Raw genomic sequence first — 13,822 nt, 5'->3', positions numbered from 1 at the left:
TGGAAATCTATTCCACATGCAAGGGCTGCATCTATAACTACTCCCCGGTCGTTTTATCCACCCATGGTGAGAAAAGAAGCCACCTTCGCAGGGATAACACGCCCGGCCCTTTCTCTTCAGGCCCAAACGGAAGACCCCCACCTGCTCTAATGGCTGTCAAACACTAATTTCTCACCATTCCCTAATTTCAGCAGGGCACATGTAAGCCGAAATCCAGCTCCCCATGTGCCCCCCTCCCTTTCTTCTTTCTCTGTTGCATTTGTAGACACTCTACCCCATTCGATTGGGATAGGCCAGTCTTATCCCGTCCTCCCTCGGTTATGTCACATGAATGAATGAATGAATGAATTAATTAATTAATTAATTAATTAATTAATGATTCCGTGCCTAAATTTGTGCTTCCTTACACGGGCGGCACCATTCCACATGCAAAGGCCACGCTAACATTTTTTTCCCTACATGAATGAATGAATGAATGAATGAATGAATGAATGAATGAATGAATGAATTTACTCATGAATGACTCCCTGACTGGTTTGAGGATAAATGTATGGATGGATTTATGAATGGGTACATGAATAAATGGATTAAATGCACTCAGCCAGTAGCTACAGACCAACAGCAGCTACGGAAAGATTAATTCCTTCGGGGAGGATGAATGGTATTCATGTATGCATGATAAGCAAGGAGACTCTTCACACCCAGTAACAGATAACCAGTAACTGCGGAGAGAGCCCTTATTACTGAATTAAATAAATTACTGAATGAATAATAAATGGGTGAATGAATAATGAATGAATGTAATCAACCTACAGCTACGGATCGCCAGCAGCTGAGGAAGAAACATTCTATCTATTGGACCCTGTCTCATTACATGCAAATTAACAGTTAATTACGTTATGACTTACTAACAATAACGACCTTACAGTGATACTAATATTCCTTATACTAAATACCCCTATTGACAGATTCTTAACTAAACGGTTCATAACACAATCATCCATCCGTAATCTACCCTACCCGCATTGTAGGCTCTTTCACCTCTCTTCTATATAAATTTCTAATTACAATTAATAATTTACTGAGGTTACCAGGCTTATACCATTCTTTGCTTATCATCCTAATAATCCTATAGCCATTCTCATTCTCACTTATCATATATTGTTCTTTGCTATTAAAAAAATTCCTTCTCACCGCTAGGGTTTCTTTACATGATTTCAACATGTGAAATTCTTCTCTGTTTTCACTGCAGAGAAGGCACCTTGTTGCATCCTTCCCCCTAATCCATCCCTTATTCTTATAAATTCCCATCATTCACCATATCAACCGGATTTGCCTTCTATTAACATTTACAATATTTATGTCCATATCCTGCCTTATCCTATTGAACTCTGAGAGGGTCGCCTTGCTCCTACATTCGGATACCAACCACTGTCTTTGAATATCTCTAAGCCTTCTAATGATCAGTTTACTCGTCGATCTCTCCAACCTCTCGAGATCCTTCTCCCTATAATTTCCCAACCTGTCTAATATATTTTTAACTTTTGTTAGCCAGTTCTTTCCCTGGATATTTTCTCTCTGATGTTGATATGCGATCTACAGAAGCTCGCCACCTTCTCTTTTTTCAGTCTCAACAAATATTTCAAAATTATCTTCAGAATATCTACTTGGATATTTTCTTCACAAATTAATCTTACTCCACAGTTTGCTGTACAATTTGGTTACCCCATTACAATTTTACAAAACTTACTTATAACCTGTTTCAGCATCTTACACTCTTCCTGTACACCCCATGGCTCAGCTCCATATAACATTCGATTTTTACTAAGGCTTGCAGGACATTTCTCTGAATCTTATAATCTATATTTGGGAATTTATTTTCAAGAATTCTAATTATTGATAATGCTGCAAGACCCTTGCATTTTGCTTGTTTTATTTGGTGGGCCCATTCCCCGTTATTTGCTATATATTATAACCGTTAATGGATGTGGGGGGTTCATAGTAATATTTTTTTTTTCAATTAAACCTCGGCTAGTGTCAACGGTTTGCAAGAGATTCCATTCACGGGCATGGCCATTCGGCGAGTACTGGTTATATCCCTTTTCCAACGTCAGGCTCACGTACACAGAATAAATTATATGTCCTACCTAACTACATAAGGCTATTAAATCATAATTTATGGAATGAGAAGATCGCAACATAATTTTGGAAGGATATTCCACTTTAATTAACTATTCACAAAAGAAATAATAATAATCATTCAAATAGACGACATGAGGGAGAATACCAATATCACATTAATTAATCTTTGTTGGTTTCCATTAACATTATTAAGAACATTTTTCTGACGATAATTCCTTAAAATTCACATCATAACATTTCTAAAGTCTTGACCACGAATCATGAATTATTGAATAGTTCTTTGAAAAACTCGCCAATCATAAAATAATTAATTTTGAAACATTCACTTTGTTCATTCATCTGTGTCACATATCAGCCCAAAGTCTGCCTTCCCATATTCTATCTGTTTGATCGTCTAACTATCTACCTAACATACAACTTGAATATTCCCGACGATCCAGTCTTCCTATCGTTGCATGATAATGTAATCATCTGTTAATCAGCCAAAGTGACCAAATAAATCCAATAAATAAATCAAACATGGTGATGATAACACGAATATGGAACCTTCAGCTTCGCCTTACCTAAATAAACAATATGTAACTACTGACATACCCAATGTAAACAGTAATACTGGGATGTCCTCACTGCGTCTGCTCCCCTCCAAAGATTTCCTGTAAGTAACACTACTGTCTAAAATCAACTACTACAAGCAACTACTCTGAATGCTAACGTACTGCAACAGGTGACATTAACCTCTTAAACAACACTTCTCACTGTTTATTCGTGTCATTTATCGAAGATCCTTTCAAATTCATGCATTAATACACTCATCTTACCTTCTTGCCGTATTCATATTTCGATGATTTTCACACGCTCGACATTTAAAATCTCCGGGATACCCTTTGAAATACTATCCACACATCATATCGCTTGCCTACCCGAAATCCTTAAAACATTGCATAATGAACATCTCATTTAAACCATCACCAATCTAGGTCTGCCTGCTGTCATTTATTGATGGTTACAGTACTTTTGCATCCATCTCTTGGCACAGGCCAGAGCAAAGTGTAGCTTCCACTGAAGTCCAAGTCTCAACCATGGCTGTGACAATATGGAAGCTGCTAGGGTATGGGTGGTGCTGATTGACATTCAGAGCACAACCAGTGTGTCTGAGTGTCATGAAAGATATTGCTCATAGGGTTAGTTGTGCTACAATAGCACTGTCTGGCCCAGTGAGGAAAGCAACGGCAAACTACCTCACTCCTCATCTTGCCTAGTACGCCTCATTTTGGTACTGCCATTGGTTTTTGTGGTTTCCCTATAACTGCATAGCCTTTGGTGATGCTATTTCAGGATCCAACCAGCCTCTGGGATGATGATCTAACAGACAGACAGACCAATCTAGGTTCATTGACATTCTCGAAGATTCACTACATTACCGTAGTATCATTCTCAACAAACCACATTACTATAATAATCACATTCCATCACCATAATATACTCGACCACCCTAACATTTACTTACCTCAAAATGTGCACCATGCCTACACTATCATTCTAAATACACAAGCGCGTATCCGAAGAACCTCAACTACTCGTGTAAAAAATCATCTCATAATTGACAGCATAATCGCACTTCACTAAATTATTATGCGACACAAATCATTCTATAGAAGATCTCGACACTGACATGTTAATTACATATGATTACTCACTAGAATTACATAAGCAGCACTCAATATTACCTTATTTACGAACAGACTCTTACAAACATTCAGACAGTGTCAGGAAATCCATAAAAATATTAGCACACTTGTATGCCTTCATCGCCTGAACATTCACGGCAAACCGAATTGGTACTCTTACCAATGATCGGGTTATCACTCCCTGACAGATACACAATGACGATCACGTTATGTTACTCAAGCTGTATACCCTTAAGGTCACCTGATTAACAGGTTTAAAAATCTAATGCTACTATAAGCTCTCTACAGATAGAATAAAGGAAGACAATGATCTATGGGTACTTATCATTGACGACTCTGGGGTTCATCCCATCTTCTTGGTTGCCGTAGCCCTGGACATTCATTTCCATATCCTGTCAGGTAATTCCATCTGAGCACGGAGCCATCAAGACACTAGTCTTGATTAAAGCACGCATCCTTGCCTTGTTTGGATTCACGTTAATGATAAACCAGGTCCGTCGTCCTTCCAATCTGAAACGTGTACAAATGATATTAATACAGCGCAAATAGATTTAAAATTATCTCAATTTTGTTTACGACACTCGCCTTTCGTATATTACTATTACGCAGTATGATTCGAGCTCTTTAAACCCTACAATATCATTCAATTCCTTATAATTTCATCAATTCCTTCTCAACGTGTACCAGAGCTGTTCTTTAGTCAACCTTCTTCGATGTTTTTCTCATTCATTGTCATAAAACAAAATCTTATTTTATAATATTACAATAATACTTCGGTCGCATTTCATGATTCATACTAAAACTACTATGCTGTAATCTCCCTTACATCTGTTTTTGACATTTGAGGAACATTTTGTCTAACACAGCCGCTCTCTTCATGCAAGGAAATACGCAAAGGAACACACTCTGCCATCATTCTTCTTAATGCATACAATCCATTACTCCGCACACGCCTTCTTGATGATTAAACTTGCACTATTCCAAACCGTTCCATGGCCTCCGCCGCGTGACGTTACTGGACCTGAATGTTACATATGAGATTTAACTTCTTCACAGCAGTTGATGTGATCTTTTATTTGCTGGTCTCTATTCGTATCCCAACTCATGTTTTCTTAACTCAATCATGCGAATACCACGGGGTTCTGAGCTTATGCATTTCTCCCGATTTTATTTCCATTAAATTTCTTCTTAAATGAGCGAGTTACCTCGGTTTACGGACGTGGTTGGACGTATTCCTGCTGGAGGTCTACTTCTGCACAGTTTCTGTTCGTCTATTCTTACCGTAACTTTCGATGGCTCCTTCATACTCGACCTAGAAACCATTGAAAGGTTATAATATATTCCCAGGTACTCTAATCTATTGGTGACCTCCACTTGACATCCATCTACCGTCCATTGTTCATTCTTCGCTCGCTTACAGCCCTTTTTACAAATCAGAACTTTCGTCCTAGAAATGTTAATTTTTAACTAGCAGTTTTTAGCAAACTCTGTCACAGCATTAAAACTCTTTTGCATGCCTCCGGCCGTTAACATCATCAGCAGGATATCGTCCACGAAAATTAGGCCTGGTATTTCATGATTTACTAAAACTGGACTCATCCACTTATTACCTCCATATCCATTTAATATATCGTTTATAAATAACAAGAATAAAATAGTAGATAGCTTCCATCCTTGTTTCAAACCCAACTTAGATTCTATTTGACCACATGCTACCCCATCACCTACCCTAATATTGCATTGCACCCCTCGATAGATCGCCTCCATTGCTTGTATGCTCTAATAGGCGTAATTTCGCGACCAGTGCCTCCCTGCTGACTGTGTCAAAGGCCTTTTCAGAATCTATAGCCGTTATATATAGTCTTCCTGCTTTCGGTTTTAAATACTTATCAATTATTGTTTTTACACTCATGATGTTATCTACTGTTCTTCTGCCTTTCCTGAAACCATTTTGATATTTCAAGAGGACGGAGAATTCTTCCGGCCATTTCATCAGTCTATTTGCCAAAATTCCTGTATATAATTTACTTAGGGAGTCCAATAGTGCTATACCTCTATCGCAACCGTGCCTCCAGATTGAACATTTCTAATGGTTAATTCATAGATTAATTCCTCCTTGCGCAAGTAGCCGGGGTGGAGGACTTCGCGAGAGCCGGACATGATGACAAAAAATTAACAGTTTTGAAAAATTAGAAAGAAAAGTCCAGCGACAGAGAAAATTGTTAGAGTTCGAAAGCAAAGCAATGTTTAGCCGTCAAAAGGGGCTAAATTGAGACCCATTCAACCACGCTCTGCTACCACTTGTTCCGAGGTATCTGTGGAACAGCAGAGGTGAAAGAAGGTGCTGGGATGAATAGGTCTCAACTTAAGAAATTAAAGTTAATTTAAAATTTAACAAAGATTATATTTTCTTTTCAAGATCAAGAAATAACAAGTATGACAGGTACTCAGTAGCATATCAACAAATTAAGAAAGTACAATTGCAATTTGGTAATGGATTTGGGCTTCGAGCCCCCAGACACGCAATCCTTGAGCAATGAGCCCAACTTTACCTATGTACCAAGATCAACAAAGGGGCAGAAAATCCCAATCATGCCAAGGAGCATTAGCTCCCAAATACCCAGTTAAGCCTGCTCGAGGCACACAGAAACCAAATTTAAGAAAGAGCAACCTGCTCACAAAGTTCAAGCCTATTCAAAGGCCACACCAAACTCAACCTTCAAGCTGCCCTCCAGGCACACAAGAACAGGGGTAAAAATACCCAACCTACTGAGGCCTATTCAGTAAAGAAACAGGACAATTACATGGCCCCAAAATACCAACTTGAGTGGAGGCGTAACTTGCACTTCTAATACACTTTTTTAAAACCTATTTGGCACTAGGCCGCTTATGCAAGGGCTAATCCCATACTACGGAGGTGACACGATAGGAAAACTTTATTACATTACAAACAGAAGGGAAACTGTTATGAAAACGTAGTCACCTGAAACAATATGAGTGGGAGCTCGAGAGGGTTAGGCACTCTCTATCCCAATTTGTAGTTAAAGAGACAGAATTTATACCAAGTGTCTTTTACATTTTAAAGGAAAGTTACATGATAAATTTTCGATCCTGCCCCGAGGGTTAAACTGCTGAGCTAGCGAGCAAAGAAGTTATTAAAAGGTCATTACCAGATGGATGAACTGCTGCCCGAAGAAAGAGGCGCCTCCCGTCCCCTGCTACATAATCACACTAGGATAGATGTTACTGAAGTGGCCCGGAGACCAGAAAATCAGCAGTTTAAATACCCTCGTGGAACATTCGAGGCCTTTCAAGAATGAGAACCCCCACCCCCTCAATTTTATTGGGTAGCATAAAGCAACATCTCCATATCGGAGAAGACATACGTTATTGGTCAACCATTAATTAGATAAATTCAAGGTTTGGCTAAATTCAAAACAAGCGGAAAGAGACGGGTTATACTGCCAACCCAAAAAATAACTGAAAGAAATTTAACAAAGAACAAACTTATGACTACAAAATTTCTTCAAAAAAAAAGTTCCTTCACTTCGCACTAGGGTGCACAATTGTAGTTCTTAAGTAGTGCCATCCAGAAGAGAATGTTCACACTTCTTACTACAGAGCAAACAAATATAAATCGAAAAAGACACAGTTCAGGACTCTTCAAAATTTACAATAGTGACATCTTCTGAGAAACTTTAGAATTAACATGGTTGTTAAAGTTCAGGCTTCCTCCAGTAGAGGAGTTTCAACTGGCGCAATGTTTGAATTAGCGGCGTGGAGGTGTACCGCCCGGTACACAGATAACAAGAAAAATTAACTAGAAGCACTCTTCGGTATTCACCTTGGTACAGAATTATAAATCATTACATTTACAATGAACTATTACGAAGTGATTTCCCTTAAGGTGAAAAAACACTTAATTTTCAGTTTTTACACAGACGTGAAACTTCTGACAACATTATTTCACTCTTCAAGACAAGTAACACCAACCCAGTTAGGTTGCAGATAATCAAGATCACGCGCCACCAACAGTTACCACAACTCTTCCAACAATTTTAAATTACACGGTTCGATTAGTGAATTTCCACCTAATTAAATAGTAGGCGTATTGAAAGGACACGTTGAATTTCACATTAGAGAATAATTTCCAGCACAGGAATGTTCGCATCTTTAAAAATTACCCAATGCGATGCCGAATGTCAACCTCACTTGCAATGTAGTAAAAATATCACGCGCCGTTCCGACATTTTCAATATCTCAATAGTGGAGCTCCAATGTAGCGATACACTTCAGGCATCCACAGATGAGAGGTAATTCATACAGGTACTGACTTACCAAGGTGGTGACGATGATGCGTAGGGTTAATCCTTCACACAACTTACTATAGAAAATAGCAGTAATGCCTTGGGAACAGGCACGCACAGCGGAAGAAGCGACGATCACATAGGACACATTTTAAAATACATTTTGGTCCAAATGGTCAAAATTTCCACCCACCACACAAGTTTTACAGATTAAGAAGCACCAAATAATCAGCTAGGGTGGTTCGAAGATACACACTGCCCATTTACAGGCCATAACTACAGGAGCCAACTCTACCGGCATCTTGCCTGTTGGAGAGTCACTTCACAACAACCCGTTTCATGCGGCAGCCACAAGAGTGCGCTTCATAAACAGTTTAAAGTCGAGCGGCGAAACTCGCCAATACTCGGTTCGTAAAACAATGTACCACTAACATCCAATAACGAAGTGATTGTCCGCCGATATATATAAATTAGTCCAATCAGATCTTGATTATACAGAGCGAGGAACCTTGGAGAGTGTTTCGAAATCTACGATATGGCAATCCGGATACGCGAACCACAAAGCACGAAAAATGATTTCATAATGATCATTAGATTTCTGTCAGTCCGCCTCTGTGGTGTAGTGGTTAGTGTGATTAGCTGCCACCCCCGGAGGTCCGGGTTCAATTCCTGGCTCTGCCACGAAATTTGAAAAGTGGTATGAGGGCTGGAACGTGGTACACTCAGCCTCGGGAGGTCAACTGAGTAGAGGTGGGTTCGATTCCCACCTCATCCATCCTCGAAGTGGTTTTCCGTGGTCTCTCACTTCTCCTCCAGGCAAATGCCGGGGTGGTACCTAACATAAGGCCACGACCGCTTCCTTCCCTCTTCCTTGTCTATCCCTTCCAATCTTCCCATCCCCCCGCAAGGCCCCTGTACAGCATAGCAGGTGAGGCCACCTGGAAGAGGTACTGGCTATCCTCCCCAGTTGTATCCCCCGACCCAATGTCTTACGCTCCAGGACACTGCCCTTGTGGCGGTAGAGGTGGGATCCCTCGCTGAGTCCGAGGGAAAAACCAACTCTGGGAGGTGAACAGATTAAGAAGGAAAAAGACTTCTGGCAAGTGACGGCACCAGGAGAAAATAGTTATTTGTTAAATATCATAGTTTTTGTGAATAGGGATATTCATTATCAAAATTGATATAATCGAGCACTACGTTACATATTTTTCCTTGTAAGAAAATCTACAGGGAAAAGCCTTCTTCCTAGTCCCACGATCAAAGTAGAAAGTGAAACTATACCTAGCTATGGTTCCCTAGATGCCTCTGCTGGCAAGATGTAGTGTTTACAGTGCGCTATGTCTCCTGCTATGGGCTAGAATAAAATTGTTACTTTCATTGACCTGTCTCAGTCTCTTCCTTGGCTTTGACAATATGAAAGTGACTGAGGTATGAGTGATGCTGGTAAGGCCATTCCTTATGCAGCCAGTCCCTGCTATGAATGGTGTGAAAAAGTTGCTCATAGGGTCGGTTGGTGCATGCATTTCAGTGGGCTTGGCAGACTGATGTGCAATAGCAACTTATGGCTCGGTGAGGAAAGCAACGGGAAAGTACCTCACTCCTCATTTCCCTAGTACGCCTCTTCAGTGACACCTAGGCCATCTATGACAGCTAATGGTGAACCTGTTGAGGATCCAACCAGCCTTCGGGCTGAATACCCAAGATACATAACATACATGGTTCCCTAGATACATAAATTCTCAAATTTTTCGTTTGTGGACCTATTATTATTATTATTATTATTATTATTATTATTATTATTATTATTATTATTATTATTATTATTATTATTCACGGGACACAAGAGCTGAAACAGAACAATAATATTGCGGTGTGTAAATTGTGTGGTAACTTATAATCACTGGCTTCGCAAGCTTCCGTGGCTCAGATGGCAGGGCGTCGGCCTTTCACCGCTGGGATTCGTGGTTCAAATCTCGGTCAGTCCATGTGAGACTTGTGGTGGACAAAGCGGAGGCAGGGCAGGTTTATCTCCGGGTAGTTTTTTTTTTTCGTCACCTTTCATTCCAGCAACAATCTCCAATATGTTTTCATTTAGTCTGTCAGTAATTAATCATTCTCCCAGAGGAGTGCGACAGGCCTCGGCAGCCGCTAGATGAGGGCTTCATTCACTCCATTCCTGACCCGGTCGAATGACTAGAAACAGGCTGTGGATTTTCAGTCACCGGCTTCACGCCAAGTATGATGTGGTTTTGATCCCTGTGAATGTACGTGGGATTCGGTACGTTTCTGTGGTTTGGATTCAATGTAAAACTGAAGGTCCCTTGGCTGTAGTCACAGTATAGACGGTCACACACAGCTACAAACTTATGTTGCTCTTGTATCAAACATAATCACTTGCAAGTTGACAGTTATTTATGAAGCCTCGTTTTCATACAGAAGAGCTGGATGAAAGAATCTTTCACGACGCAAATTAGAATGAGCAAATAAATCAAATTTATATACATGAGCACTTGCAAGTAACTCGTGTAGAGTGATCAGATTAATAAAAATTAACAGCAATTCGAGATTGATAAGTTATCCGCTGAGTCCGCCCCCTGTGGTGTAGTGATTAGTGTGATTAGTTGCCTTCCCCAGAGGCCCGGGTTTGATTTCCGGCTTTGCCACGAATATTGAAAAGTGGTACGAGGGCTGGAACGGGGTCCTCTCAGTCTCGGGAGGTCAACTGAGTAGAACCTCGGCCATCCTCGAAGTGGTTTTCCGTGGTTTCCCACTTCTTCTCCAGGCAAATGCCGGGATGGTACCTAACTTAAGGCTACGGCCTCTTCCTTCCCTCTTCCTTGTCTATCTCTTCCAATCTTCCCATCCCTCACCAAGGCCCCTGTTCAGCATAGCGAGGTACTGGTCATCCTCTCCAGTTGTATCCCCGGACCCAATGTCACACGCTCCAGGACACTGCCCTTGAGGCGGTAGAGGTGGGAGCCCTCGCTGAGTCCGAGGGAAAAACCAACCGTGGAAGATAAGCAGATTAAGAAGGAAAGAAAAAACGTATCCGTTGAAACAAATAACATTTAACTACATCAGCTGAGATATTCGTATTACCGGTTTGAAGGCGGAGAAGAAAAGAAGAGATGAAGTACCCAGGTTAGAAGTGCCTTGCAATTTAGTTCCAATATTCACTATCGGAATAACTAGAAAACGTCGTCCACTGCGCTTCGGACTCAACCTCACTTTAGTTGCCAGAAAGGGTGCATGGTAGTTGAGTGGGATAGTCACTTGCGTCTCACCAAGGCGGTTAAGACGGAGTCCCAGCCAATTTATGAGGCATTTTAAAAATAAGTCACGTCCTTATTGTTCGAGTACCTTTTAAATATGCAAATACTATGACGGCCCGCCTCTGTGGTGTAGTGGTTAGTTTTGTTAACTGTTATTCTCGGAGGCTCGGGTTCGATTCCCGTGGTACGTGTTACGAAGACTGGAACGGGTTCCTCTCAACCTCGGAAGCCCAACGGAGTAGAAGGGATTCAATTCCCACCTCAGTCATCCTCGAAGTGGGTTTCCGCGGTTTCTCACTTCTCTAGTCAAACGCCGGGATGGCTGCTAACTTTAAGGCCATAGCCGGTTCCTTCCATCTTCCTTGTCTACCCCCTCTAGTCTTTCCATCTCACCCATAGCACCCGTGTTCAGTATAGCAGGTTAGGCATCTATGATAGGTACTGGTCCTTGTCCCCAGTTGTATCCCCTGACCGTAAGTCTCACGCTCCAGGACACTGCCCTTGAGGCGGTAGAGGTGGAATCCCTCGCTGAGTCCGAGGGAAAAACCAACCCTGGCGGTAAACAGATTAAGCAAGAAAAGAAAATGGGTGTAATCAAGTCATTCTACTTAATAATAATATTATTTGCTTTACGTCCCATTAACTCCTTTGACCGTTTTCGGAAACGCCGATATGCCGGAATTCAGTCCCACAGGAGTTCTTTTTCGTGCCAGTAAATCTACTGACATGAGGCTGACGTATTTGAGCAACTTCAAATTACACCGGACTGAGGATCGAACCTGGTAAGTTGTGGACAGAAGCCCAGCGCCCCAACCGTCCGAGCCTATTTTTTATTTTTTATTTTTGCGTATTTTTATCTTTTTTCGTATGTTTTCTTTTTTCTCATTCTTTAATTGTTTTTTATTTATTTTCTATTCAAGGACGACATACACACCCAGATCCTGAGCCAGTGGAAATAACCAATTACGGTTATATTCACCGACCCCGGCAGGAACAGAACGCGGGACCCCTTGAACCAAAGTTCAGCACGCTAACCATTTAGCTATGGAGCCGGGCAGCCACTCAGCCCGGCTCAGTAAAAGTGCAAGCTCGCTTGGTTATCAAAAGTGGTCTCTCCCATTAAGTCAGCTCACACAGCCTCCGCCTCCGCAGCGTGACTGTTTGCACTATTAGCAGGAGGGCTGGTATGTTGATATAACAGTACATGCAGCTCACCTCCACTGGGAGTGCACCTGAAAAGAGTTGCGCCACCTCGGGATGAGGACACGAGTCCACTTTCATTCATATCTCTCCCCACAATCATTCATGCAACAAAGTGGATTATCGCTCGTGGTCATGGCAGCTGTCCAGGGAACTGCACCGCCTGGTGGTCATACATTACAAGGATACGGTATTCATGAGGTCCCCGTCACGGTCTGCCGCCTGGAACAGGTTTCACTGATCTTTGGCTCGTGGCTTAATACATGTTACCTTCATGATCTGGTTTCAGAGGAGTCAATTAAAACCCCAAGTATGGAGGTCGACAAGACGACCCATTCTGCGAGTGAAAGAACTCCGGCATGCGTAACTATTGCCCTGTGGAGGTCACGATGCATGTTTTTCGACCTCATATCTGGGGTAAATAATAATAATAACAATAATAATAATAATAATAATAATAATAATAATAATAATAATAATAATAATAATAATAATAATGCCCGACAGTGGTGCAGTGGTTAGTGTGATTAGCTGCCACCCCCGGAGAACCGGGTTCGATTACCGGCTCTGCCACGAAATTTGAAAAGTGGTACGAGGGTTGAAACGGGGTCTACTCAGCCTCGGGAGGTCAACTGAGTAGAGGTGGGTTTGATTCCCACCTCAGCCATCCTGGAAGTGATTTTCCGTGGTTTCCCACTTCACCTCCATGCAAACGCCGGGATGGTACCTAACTTAAGCCTACGGCCGCTTCCTTCCCTCTTCCTTGTCTATTTCTTCTAATCTTCCCATGCCCCACCAAGGCCCCTGTTCAGCATAGCAGGTGAGGCCACCTGGCCGAGGTACTGGTCATCCTCCCCAGTTGTAAACCCCGACCCAGAGTCTGAAGCTCCAGGACACTGCCCTTGAGGCGGTAGAGGTAGGATCCCTCGCTGATTCCGAGGGAAAAACTAACCCTGCAGGGTAAACAAATTAAGAAATAATAATAATAATAATAATAATAATAATAATAATAATAATAATAATAATAATAATAATAATAATAATAGTAATAATCTAAAATAACAAAGAAAGTGTGAGCGTGTGTGTGTGTGTGTGTGTGTGTGTGTGTATGTGTGTGTGTGTGAGCGCAAAATCTGCAGCACACAGAGATCTGAAATTTTGAACACAGATAGATGTAAGTGGGTCCGAATGCACCTCTAACCCGGATTTTTCA

Source organism: Anabrus simplex, chromosome 4 (assembly GCF_040414725.1).
Source record: "Anabrus simplex isolate iqAnaSimp1 chromosome 4, ASM4041472v1, whole genome shotgun sequence".
Taxonomy (NCBI): Eukaryota; Metazoa; Arthropoda; class Insecta; order Orthoptera; family Tettigoniidae; genus Anabrus; species Anabrus simplex.
The sequence above is the reverse complement of the archived record's forward strand: the minus strand, read 5'-3'. Positions refer to the sequence as shown.